Below are 13,288 nucleotides of genomic sequence, written 5' to 3'. Positions count from 1 at the left end.
GATTAACAAGTAATTAACAAGAGTTTAAATGACACTCCCTTTGTTGTTTTTCCAAATGCACTCCCTTTGTTGTTTCTTCTTTGTTGGGCCTTCCAAGGTGTGTGGTGTATTTAGTATGTGTTTGTTGCTGCCCCTTGCCTTTGATGCTCTTGGGATTAGGTAATTAATTTCTTCAATCCAGCACCTATTAAGCAAAACTAGACTCCCCTCAAGTCAATTCCCACTCAACAAGTACCAATTGATAATTAATCCACCACCAAGCTTAGAGGTCAAAGAAATAAAGCAAGAAACAAATTAATTTGAAAAACAGTACCACACAAATGGAATTAAATGTGACACAACTTAGAAAGAGTTCAAATGAAATTAGACAAGAAAATAAAAAGGCACTCAAAGAAATGGATGGCACACAAAAAGGAACCTATGGAATAGCACTAGATTTGATTTAAAAACCAAAAAACAGCACCACTGAAACAAAAAATGTTGTGGTACAGAATGCGTGACTTTCACAGATTTATGCTGAGCTGGATCTTTAATATTTGCTTCTGAAAATTGATACTCAAACAAATCAAGATCTTAAAAAATATTTGGCGTTGGTTTCACTCCAAACGCATGCACCAATTAAATTTAATAATTTTTTTTAAAATCAGTGCTTAGAACCACCAGATGTAGCGTCAAGATTACACACTTTTTTTTGTAATATTTATCTTTTTTTTTCTATTTCTTTTTTTTCAAGTTATTCTTTTTTTTTTCTTTTTCTAACTCCTCAATCTAGTGAAATCCAGAGGCTCAGAATTTTCTGATGTTATATTTAATTTTCATAAGCAAAATCAGCCAAAACAGAATGGTGGAAAACAGAGGATTCTGAAAATCTGGAAACAAAAAACAGAATGATATACCAACAAAAACACAATGGAATTAGTGTAATGGAATTTGTGTGGATCTAGCACACAAATATGAACTCAAACTAAAAATAAAAAAGCACCAAAGGATCAAAACACAACAGATTTCAGATCAAGCATTCAAACAAAAAAAAACAAGAAACAAATAAACCAAGAAAAGTACTACTAGGATTTGTTGACAAATATGGAAACACATGACTTAGACAAAACTTATGGATTCATAAAATGAAAAGACTCAAACACATTAATATGAACAGAATGAAATTGCAATCAAGACTCATGCAACCTAAAAAATTAAAAACAACAACACAAAGTATCAAGAATCCTACACAAATTTGAAATAAGATGTTCAAGCACAATTTGAACAAAAACTACCGATTGAATTGAATAGAAAAGCATTCAAATCATATTAAAATCATAAAAACAACAAGATAAGATGAACACAAGATGAACAACTTGGAAATAAGAAGAACTCAAAACAAAAATTGCAAAGAGATACTCATCTTTGAAGAACCATAGCTTATGATACCAAATGATGGCATTCCTATGAGCTCTTCTTTGCTTTTTGGAGATGAAACTTGCAGAAGCTTAGTGGATGAGATGAGCAAGGCCTTCCTAAGAAGTATGGGTGCCTTGAAGGTGCATGAAGAGTGGGGAATTGGGGAGGTTCGGCCAGCCCCTTTGAAGGTGATGAAGTGAAGATTAAAACCTAGATGCTAGGCAAGGAGTAGTGTATGGCACAAAATTGGCAGCATAACAATACTCTATTTAATCTTGAAAATACATAATGTTGGCTCCTCCTTTTATAGGCTAAGGAGGACCATAAAGGTTAACCTAATGATAAGCAAATGCCATCTAAATGAAATGTAAATGACATCACAAGGAACCCATGGCACATGGCCGACCCTAGTGAAGGAATCCTTCTAGAAACGTAGCAAATCTTCGCAAATCTAGGTCAAATCCTCATGGAATCAAGTTTGTGCTATTTACACTACAACTAATACTAAGCTACTCTTGATGGGCCTTCATGTAGCATATACAAATAGCTCTCTCTTCCATCCGTAGCTTGGTCCAAGTCTTCATGGATTCGCTTGGCCATGGACCTAGTAGTTGGTCCTAGACGCTCTCCCCTTTGCACTACTCGCTCTTCTTTTGGATGCTCACGTCTTGGCTCTAGACGCTCTTCACTTGGCTCTAGACGCTCTTGGCTTGGCTCTTGTCTTTCATGGGAGGTTGAGCTTGGCCCTCTTCCATCAATCTTAAGGAGTGAATTAACAAGTTTCAAACAACTAGACAACACACACACACCCAACAACAAGGTCTTCAAGCTTTCCTCTTGGATTTGGAGACATCAAAGCATCTTGTTCAACAAATTATTGGTGGTCTTGAACACAAATTGGATGGCTTGTTCCAAGAGGAGGTCACCGATGTTAGAATATATGGCCTTAAACGAGAGAGGGGGGGGGGGGGGGGGGGGTTGAATTGTTTAAGAGGGGTTTTTGAAAACTTTTTCAGCTAGAACAAAATCCTTTGTATGAAACTCAATCAGAAATTCAGTTAGCCAAGATATTGAGCACGAAACAGCAAAGCACCAGAAAAACAATCGGTTGTTTATACCAGCAAAGCAATAACAACTGAATTTAAAGGAGTTTAAGGGAAGAAAGAGATACAGAAACAGTTTATACTGGTTCACTCTTAAACCAAGAGCTACATCTAGTCCCCATAATCCACTGAGCAATCCACTAAGCAATCAATACAAATTACACAAAAACCACCAAAGAAGTGACCTTGAACCCTTCAAGAAACACACTTCTTTTGGCACAACACACACCAAAACTGTTGATCTTGACAACCTCAAGAGCACACAACACTCCTTGGCAATAACACCAGAATTTACAAAAAATTCAGAACGAATTACACTTGTTTACAGAACAATCTGAAATCAATACAGATGTAATCCTATTCCACTCTCTCTTGAGAAAACCCAAAGCTTGAAGTGAATGTTCAAAACTTGAAAGCAATCTTTCACAACTGAAAAACTCAAATCTGTTTTTCTTGTTGTTATAAAACATAAACAAACTATTTATATCTTTCAAAGATTGGTCAAAACATTTAATAGAGGAGCGTATTCAGTTGGAAATCATTTAAAGCACACTTAACTAACCAAACATAATTCTGTTAGGATTTTCATGGAAACAATCGATTGAAACCACAAAACAATTGATTGTTTTGGTGTGACAGAAAGTCAACCAACCAAAACAGTTTTCAACCTTTTCAAAAACACCTAATAGTAAAACAATCGGTTGTTTCAATAAAACAACAGGTTGTTTTTCACTTAGTTTGAAAAACACTTTAAAACTTAAAAAGGTTTTAAAACACATTAGCTTTAGATTCAACAAAGAGTGGATTACACAATTAAACTACCCAGATCCTATCCTAGACGCAACAACACCTTTAGCCTTGCATCAAGCACACTTGGATTTGGATTCTTCAAAGCCTTTGATCACTCTTGATCAATAACCGGGTCCTTCGAGGACGACTCCTGCTCCACATGCAGTCTTGTTTGAGGAGTCGTCGATGTATAGCATCCATCCAACCGAGAGGTCTGACAGAGGTGTGAGCTCAACGGAGAAGTCAACCAAGCATTCAGACTTTATGGCACCTCTCAGCTCGTACCGGATGTCGAACTTCGAAAGCTCAACTGACCACCCTATCATTTTCCCTGCAAGGTCGGGTTTAGATAAAATTTTGAAATGGGGTAGTCAGTTCTTACTGTGATGAAGTGGTTCTGGGGGTGAGGGCCACCTTCTCTATCATCTGGTATCTTGTCTCAGCTGCATGGAACGTCCAACTGACAGAGTATATCAGTCGTTCTTGGTTCTCCACCTCCTGAACCAATGGGGCGCTGACCGCTTCTTCAGAGACTGCCAGATACACCACAATGAGTTGGTCAGGTCTCTACTTCTAGATGAATTCCGGCATCAACAAAAAGTCCTTTAGTTGTTGGAAGATTTCTTCACACTTCTCATCCCAACTGAACTTAGCTGCCTTGCGAAGTAGCTACACCATCGGCCTCGTTCTGTCGGCCAACTGGGGGACAAATATGGAGAGGGCAGTAAGACGCCCTATCAGCTGCTTAACCTCCTTTATGTTTTGGGGACTTCACATCTTGGTGATCGTCCGACACTTATCCGAATTGGCCTCAATCCCCTGGTGGGTTAGCATGAAACCAAAGAGTTTTGCTCCTTCAACCCCGAATGTGCACTTCTCGGGGTTGAGCCTCATGTTCGTCCGTCTGAGGGATTCAAAGACCTCTTCAAGGTCCTTGGTGTGTTGGTCAATCGGACTTCACCACGATGTCATCCACGTAGACCTCCAGATACCAACCGATAAGACCCTTGAAGATCTTATCCATGAGTTATTGGTAGGTTGTGTTCCTGCCAGCTGACCAAATCGTGCTTCGTGCGTAGCTAAGACTCCGACGCTCAAGTCAGTGTGGTAGTAAACACCGTGCACCTCTGTATCGAAACACCGTAACTGTAGTGTTCTGAAGGTGCGTAATTGTTTTCTAACTAACTTCTCTCTTGTGCTCCAATCACTCGTGCGTACAGTGTGTAAGCTAGAAAATGATAAAACGTACCTCACTAAGCTTTCAGAAAAGCTTATATACCTTGGGTTTCAGTGCTACTGCCACGTGTCACTTATGACTTAAGCGCAACTCCACGTGAAGGCCTTACGACACTGTAACCCAACTTAGGGAAATCCCAACGCGTAAGTCTTCCCTCCTCGAAGTGCATCCGGTGCAGGGGATGACTACCTGGGTGCCAACTCATGCGCCCCAGCCTCTAGTCACTCGCCCTGGGAGTATCCCAACCTTCCTCTCGTACCATGCATGTAGATTACCCCTGGGACGTGGCCCTCTCCCGGGTCGTGTCTATCCCAGCGGCTCTCCAAAGGTGGCGTGCACTGCCGCGTCCCTACACCTCATGTATGGGTACTTCACGAGTTAGGTCACTCCCTGCTGGTAATGGGAATATGGCCTTGAAGCCACCTTTCTCTTCTCTTTATTACTATTCTGAGGTACCGAGGTCCGAGGCCTCCACGCCCGTACCGTGGCCTCTTACCGTGCCGCCCCCTCCACGGTCTTCCCTACCCGTGGGTATCGGGGGGTGGCCCCTCCTATCTGTGGGCGTGTCCTATGGTGCCGCCTCCTCCACGGTCGTTCCTACCCGTGGGTATCGGGAGGTGGCGCCCATCGGATGTAAGCGCCCCTTGGTTCAAACCCAGTCAACGCCCGAGGCTGGTCAACGCCCGAGGCCTGACCATCTTCCTTCTCCTCTCCCTGTGCCTTTGATGGGTCCCACCCAGTGTTTACTTTGGTCAACGCCCGAGGACGTGTCGGTACATAAGCCCCCCAGTCTTGAGCTGATAACTTGTTTTTAGCAAAAAGACTAAGGCTTCGCCCTACCGTCCTACGTGGCATTCTAGTGATGGGACGTTTCTGCGCTGTGGCGTGATACCTTAAGTCGCGCTCTAATCTCCCGACACGTGGCCCAATCGCACGACCACGTCTTAACGTTGTTTGCGCTTCTTATGTTTACGTTACTGTTTTCAAAAACGCGAGCTCCAGTCACTGTTCCATCACTTGTATTCTCACTCACTCTTCGTCTTCCTCTTCGAGCTTTCTCTGAACTCTCTCCTCACACCCAAATCTTCATTACTTCGATCATTCAAAGGTATGGCTTTTCTTCATCGATGGCTATTTCTCTTGACCTTTTGTACTGATATAACTGCCTGGGTCTGTTTACATTTCTCGTATTTTACTCTTCCCTTCTCATTTTCTTTGTTCCCCTATTTTCTGAACTTCTCGTGTGGGTAGGGTTTTTCTAGGTTTCCTTTCACCTTTGACGCCATAACCCCTGTTTGCTAAACCTCTGTTATTCTCCTTCTCAACTTTCTTTGCTTGAGCCATGGCGCGCACAAAAACCACAGCCAACCCTCTTCCTCCCAGAGTCAACTATAAAGAGCTATACTGATGGATTTCCTATGAGCTCTTCTTGGATGTTTGTTGAAGATGGTGCGGAAGCTTAATGGAAGAGATGAACAAGGTCCTCCTAAGAGGTGTGGAGACCTTGAAGGTGCATGAAGAGTCTGGAAATGGGGAGGTTCGGCCAACCCCTTTGAAGGTGGTGAAATGAAGATTAAAACCTAGAAGCTAGGGAAAGAGTAATGTATGGCACTAAATTGGCAGCATAACAATACTCTATTCAATCTTGAAAATACAAGGTATAGGCTCCTCCTTTTATAGGCTAAGGAGGACCATAATGCAACCCTAATGCTAATCAAAATGAAATGCAAATTTACATCACATGGAACACATGGCCATGTGAAGAATCCTTCTAGAAAGTGACCAAATCTTTAGCAAATCTAGGTCAAGTCTCATGGAATCAAGTTTATGCTATTTACACCACAACTAATACTAAGCTATCCTTAATGGGCCTTCACGTAGCTTATACAAGTTGCTTTCTCTCCCATCCACAGCTTGGCCCAAGTCTCACATCGGTAGCTTGGTCATGGACCTAGTAATAGGTCCTAGACGCTCTACCCTTCCTCCTAGACGCTCCACCTTGTGCTAGACGCTCATCACTTTGGCCTAGACGCTCTTGGTTTGGCTTTGGATGCTCATGTCTTGGCTCTTGTCTTTATATGAGATTATGCTTGGCCCTCTTCCATCATCCTCTCCCTCTTGAAAAGGATTTGTCCTCAAATCCAATGCTTTTTCTTCAGCTAGGGGGATGGCTGTGGCTGGATGGTGTCTATCATCTCCTCCTTCTTGAGAAGATCTATCCTCAGATCTACAGACTTGATCTCGAATAGCAGCCTCTTGCTTCGTCAATGTGTGTCCTCCCAAATCAAATGTCAATCTATGGGAATCTTGAAACAAAGGAAAGGAGTTAGTGTGAGCATTTGGAGAAAACTTAATTGTGTGAAGTTTCCATTTTTGTTTTTCTTTTGTTTTTGACAACTACTCACAATATTTCCCTTTTGATGATTGTATGTGTCCTCTAATCCTCTTATGTTTTCTAAAATTTCCAATAGTAGTTACTTTTCCCTTAGGCATAATTCCTTTAGGAGGTGGTAACAACTTTAAAAGGGCAAGAGGACCATGTTCACATACAACTTCAAATGTAGAAATATGAGTAATCTTGTGGACTACTCCATTGTATGCATGGTCAATAGGAAAAGGATTCTTATCCCAAGAATTGTGGGTGTCCCTCATGATTTCGTGAAGCATAAAAGGAAGAGCTATGTTTTCAAATTTTGGAGCTCTATCCATCACTATTTTTGAAGATAAATCATGGAGACTTGTCACTTTTCTTAGGAAGAGTTTATCCACATCCATGAAAAAGGAATCAAAACCTTTTATTGTCCTAGGAAGCTCTAATATGAAATTTGTGTCTTCCCAAGGATCATTTACAAAAGATGAAGGAGTATAGAGTTCTTGAGACTTTGCCTTAGGTGTAGTTTGAAAACAAGAATTGTACCTAAAGTAATGTCTTTGAACCTCTTTTCTCATGGGGGACAAAAGTTTTCCTTTTAAAAGCTCTAGAGTTTTATCAACTCTAATTTGGCCCATGAGTTCTCCTTCATGAAGACTTTTTCTCTTATGTGTAAAGATAGTCTCGTTGTTACAACCATTGTTTATGAAAATTTGTACACTTTGCAATGGTTGTCTCAATAAGACATGACAAGTTTCTTTAGGTACTACTTCACACAAAAATTTATTTTTGTAGATGCTTATAGATAACTTGACATTCTCCTGGTGATATCCTAGCACATATGAGAAATAGTCTTTATCTATGCAAGCTTCTTTTAAAGACTCTTCTTTTTTGCTTATGCTTGCAAGTGTTCCTTTACAAGAGGTAAGGCTAGGTTGTTCAACAAGAAGCATGTTTTCAAGGGTATTTTTAATGTGCTTGCCTTGTTGAATGACCTTGTGGGAAGGAACACTCTTCTCCTACGCCTTTTGTTTCCCAAAAGTTTTCTCTTTTTCTATTTTCTCTTCATCCCTCTTATGTTTCATTTGTATTTAGTCTTTTACCACTTGGGAATGTGGTAAAGGGCTAAGTACAAACTTTTTGTGCTTGTGGATGAAGGAAATCTCGTTAGTTAGACCATCATGCAAGGTTTTCTTATCAAATTGCCATGGTCTACCTAATAAGATGTGGCAAGCTTCCATAGGTACTACATCACATAAAACTTTGTCTTTGTAGTTACCTATAGAAAACTTGATTTCCACTTGTTTGTCTACACGTAGTTCCCCATTCTCATTGATCCATTGTAAATTGTAAGGTTTTAGATGAGGAACTACTTGTAGATTTAGTTTCTCAATCAATCTAGTGCTACAACAATTGTAGCATGATCCACCATCCACAATGAGAGAGCATATATTTTCTAAAACATTGCATCTAGTATGAAAGATGTTCTCTCGTTGTGTCTCGAAGGATGCACTAGGTTGATTGTGGAGGATTCTTTGAATCATCAATAAGTCCCCCTCCAAAGGATTTATCCTCTCTCCTTCCCCCTTTTCTTGTGTACTAGGTTAATCCTCACCACTAGTGTACTCATCTTTACCTTTTAAGAACAAAGCCCTTTGGTTTGGACATTGTGTTTTCACATGCCCTCTTCCAAAACACTTAAAACACTTGGTGTCCCTAGAACGGATGGGTGGGGTGGAGACATCTTTTACTAAAGGTTTGGTAGTTTCTTTGGGTTCTTCTCTAGATGTGCTACTTTCCAGACTATATTTTGCTCAAACCAGTCATCCCTTATGATGGCAGAGGGCCCAGCTCAGGATCAACCATTAGAGCTATGGCAATGAGGATACAAGAAGATTGAGACTATGCTACTGATGGCAGAGACACCTTTTTATATATGTTCAAAAATGTCATAACCTAGTGTAACTTTTCTAGAGTATAATTTATTTTTCTTGCTAAAATTAGTATAGGAAATTTACTTGCATTTTTCTTAAGTGAATTAGGGTTAAGTTAGATGTATAAAAACCTACTTAGGGTATAATTAGGGCTTCATTGCAGCCCATATTTACCCTCGGCGGGTCCTTTAGACCTTATTAAGTCACATGGAGCACACTTGAACATGCTTGCCAAGAGACTCTCATTTAGGTGCCTAATTCAAAGTCCCTTATGTTTGCAAGTCTACATATCCACTTTCCTAACAATGCTATATTAAATATTTTTATATCTTCTACCTTTAGGCCTCCCGATTCCTTAGGTTTACACATTGTATCCCATTTAACCCAAAGGATTTTTCCCCTTTCAAGTACCTAACCTCATAAAAAAATTCTTTGTATTTTCCTCAACTCTTTTTCAATCCTTAAAAGAATCTTAAAAAAAAAAAAAAAATAGGGAAAGGACCGTAAGGACTTATTTGAGTAAGCATATTCTCCTTGCAAACGAAAAATATTTACCTTTCCAACTAGTTAATCTTTTCCTCACCTTCTCTGTAATAGGAAACTAGGTCTGGAATTTTTTAGGTAGATCGAATTTTGCAACAATGGAGATGCTTTGTAATATATTACATTTTTTTGCTGATAAAAGGAAGAGGCAATTAATCAGATATTTTTTCTTCTTTGATGTGTTGCTTCCTCAGCGAAAATGTGTGTATGTATTTTAACTCAAATACATGCAAGAATTTAATGTTAAATGTTGTTGGTTGCATATATTGTATAAATGATAAAGATGGTAAATGAAAAATTTATAATAACAATGTTTTTCATTCTCTTGGTAACAACTGTATCAATTACAAAAGATCTGTAACAAGTATATGTATTTTTTTCATCTGAGTCCAATAGGACTTTACAATCAAAGAACAAAATAAATCTCTATTTTAATGTCTATTTAGAATAAAAGAATGTCAAATAAAAAAATCAAATAATTAGTTACAAATATAACAAATTAACAAAAATATTTCATAATATTATTTACTAGAGTCATAGAGTTTGGTTTCTTTCTCGAGGAAGTTCTTGTACCACATTGCCGAGAGTTTGTTATATCTTTTCAACCCATTTTTATAATCTATGAAGATCATTCCGAATCGTGATGTATAGCCTGAAGACCACTCAAAATTGTCGAAGAAAGACCATACATAATACCCTTTTACATTTGCGCCATTCCTATAATGAATAAATGAAATAAAAATAAATTAAAAATTATTAAGTTAAATAACAACATAAGATAAAACATTTGTACAAATAATAATTACTTACCTAATTGCCGATAGAAGATAATAGAGATGACGATAATGATAATCAATTCTGAAAGTATCCATGAGAGATTCTTCAAGTGATAAAGAGGGTTCATTATACTCATTTACACCTATAAAAGTGAAGAAGAATATATTCAAAATTAGGATACACATTGACCTTAACAAGATAGGGATACTGAAAATGATGTAGAAATATGTTAAATTGAATATAGACATGAAGAATAGTCATTTACCATTCTCTGTGATGTAAAATCAAAGGATTATTGTACTTTTCCTTGGTATATAATAAAAGATCACGAATTCCTTTTGGATAAACATATAGCCAATCAGAAGCAATCTGCATATAATTACAAAAAACGGTTAATTATATATTTTATAAAAATTAAAAGGTTGAAATCGTAGAACATTTTTATTTCTTAGTGAGTATAAAAGTACCTTTATTCCAATAGGTTTCCCATCACGTTCAACTGTAATCAATCAAAAACATAAAACACAATCTATTGTTAGTCATGATCATATTCAACTATTTATGCATCAAATTTAGGGTATTGATAAAATCTTAGAAAATTGAAGTCCTTACATGAAGCAGTGACAAGAGAATCAGTTATGTAGCTAGGGTTGGCATTGCTTAGTTGAGGTGCATCAGAGGAATATGTTGTAGAGTAATAGTTTAGGCCAATAAAATCGAATGAACCAACAAGTAATCTAGCTTGCTCTGTGGTGAACTTTGGCAATCTTGTTCTCACAAGTGATCTCATACTTTTTGGATAGTCACCAAAAGTTAATGGATTCATAAACCTGAAATCATTTAGCATTCAAATTAGATTTTTATTCACCAAACCAAATAGAAAATTTGTCAAGTTCCTATATGAAATTCTTAACACATCGTTTTGATAGAGTGTGAAAGGAACTCTTACCATCCATACATGAAGTCAATTGCTCTTTCAGCAGCCTTTTGATCAGATTTGGTATCTCTGAGTGGCAAAAACCAATTGGCTACCAAGGTTATGCCTATCACACCCTTTTGAGTTGTCTGCATATATCATATTCAGATATTAAGTTTTAAAAACAAATATACAAGGAAACCTTAAAGAACATGGCAAAGTCTACTCAATTTTAACATGCCTAAAAATTCAAGAATAAATTAATAATTAACTAACCTGATACTTGGTCTTGTAGACACGAACAGCTGCTGCATGAGCAAGAAGTTGGTGATGTGTAACCAAATATGGCTCCGTTGCAGAATCACCACCAGTGCAATTTGAATTCATCCATGCAGAACAACGACCTGGTGCCATCCCTCCATTTGCATAGCCATTTTGACTGTAACTCCACGGCTCATTCAATGTAACCCAATACTTCACCCTATCACCAAATTCCTTGAAGCAAAGTTCTGCATAATCTCGAAAATCCTTCCTGAAGAACAATATATGTTTGATTGTCAAATTATATTCCTATTGAGATGTTAAATGTGCTAAGCACTTATACAAGCTAAATTAATTTCAGAATTGAAACTTACACTATCAATGGACTTAAGAAACCACCATACTCGTCTTCTAGTGCTTGGGGAAGATCCCAGTGAAAAATAGTCACAAATGGTTTTATACCTGTAGTTGTTAATAGTTAACTAATAATGATCATGAAATATTATAAAACTAAAGTCCAAATACGATAAAATTTAAATCAGAGTTTAAATTCTAACCATTAGCGAGTAGCTCATTGATAAGGTTGTTGTAGTAGTTTATTCCTTCTTGATTTATTCCTCCACTTAGTTTTCCTTCTGTAAATAGTTTAATAAAAAATGGTTAATATAAAAGGAAGAATCAACTATGAAATACTTAGTGATTAATTACAAGAAAATAACTTACTGGGAAGAATCCTTGACCAAGATATGGAAAATCTGTATGAATCCAAATTCGCATCCTTCATCATTCCAACATCTTCCTATAGACACAGAAAAATATAATATAGATAATTTATGAACACCGATAAGTATATATGTTTTTGAAATAAATAATTCGTATATAATAGAATACAAAAATAAAATAAAAGTGCTGTGATCAAACCTTGTAAAGATGATATGAGTCGATGGCCACGTCTCCGTTGCTTCTATCCTGGATCTTACCTGCATATTAATAATTAAAAATTAGAACATATATTTGTTTATTATTGAAGATGACTCAGAAAAAAATATTATTGTTTATTAATTCTCTTCCACTCCCATTCTTTGATCTGTTTGTATGGGGGAGAATCGGAGACAGTGAGTTACCTGGATATTTATGAGTGAAAGTATCCCATACACTTGCTCCTCTACCACCTTCCATTGCTGCACCTTCGAACTATATGACAAACATAAACGAAATCAAAATCATGCAAGAAAGTAAATCAAAATCCCTTTAATTATGTGTTTGTTTGTAAGAAGTATATACCTGGTAGGAGGAAGATCCAGCTCCAAAGATGAAGCCTTCAGGGAAAGAGTTCCGATTGAGTGAAATGTCAATAGTTGGAGAAACTGAAACTGCTTCTTCGCATGTAACTTTAGAAGATCTAAGAAGAAGAAGAGCAAAGAGACCCAGAAAGTGAGAGCTGTAGAAGGCCATGTTATTTTTCTTAGAGGTTTGATGCTGTTTCTGTGAATGCTTCACTGTCTCTTTAAATAGGAAGGAATGCCAACTACCACCTCATACTTTGACCACTTGATTTCATAATAATATATATAACATACTATTTTTGACTTACAAGTTTTTGACTTAGAAGAGTGACTGAACTTGTACTTAGTTTGTATTTTTTATGAAACCATTACTAAATTCCCACGTTTCAAACTTTTCCAATAAAGTTTAATATCCAAATAGGCGGCTATGCAGCAATTTTTTAACAAGAAAACACAACTTTTACTATTGTTTTCAGAAAACACCCATGATGTTTTTAACACGAAGTTGCATGGAAAAGAGAAAGGGATCTGTGTCTAATAACTTTTACAATCATATTCTATGTTAAAAAAGATTGTACACCTATAAAGAAAATAAATTCTAATTTAAAACATATTCATTAAAATAACGCAATAAGTAACATATATAACAAAATCTGTAAGTTTCTGTAAAACA

At 37.5% G+C, this 13,288-nt stretch overlaps 1 pseudogene; it reads right to left on the bottom strand.

The window, feature by feature from the left end:
• Positions 1–9,673: 9,673 nt before the first annotated feature.
• On the bottom strand, positions 9,674–12,824 carry LOC137813564 (cyanogenic beta-glucosidase-like; annotated as a pseudogene).
• Between the last annotated feature and the right edge of the window lie 464 nt (positions 12,825–13,288).

The sequence above is a fragment of the Phaseolus vulgaris genome, chromosome 1 (genome assembly GCF_000499845.2).
Source record: "Phaseolus vulgaris cultivar G19833 chromosome 1, P. vulgaris v2.0, whole genome shotgun sequence".
In the NCBI taxonomy this organism is placed as follows: domain Eukaryota; kingdom Viridiplantae; phylum Streptophyta; class Magnoliopsida; order Fabales; family Fabaceae; genus Phaseolus; species Phaseolus vulgaris.
This window is presented reverse-complemented; position numbering and strand designations above follow the sequence as displayed.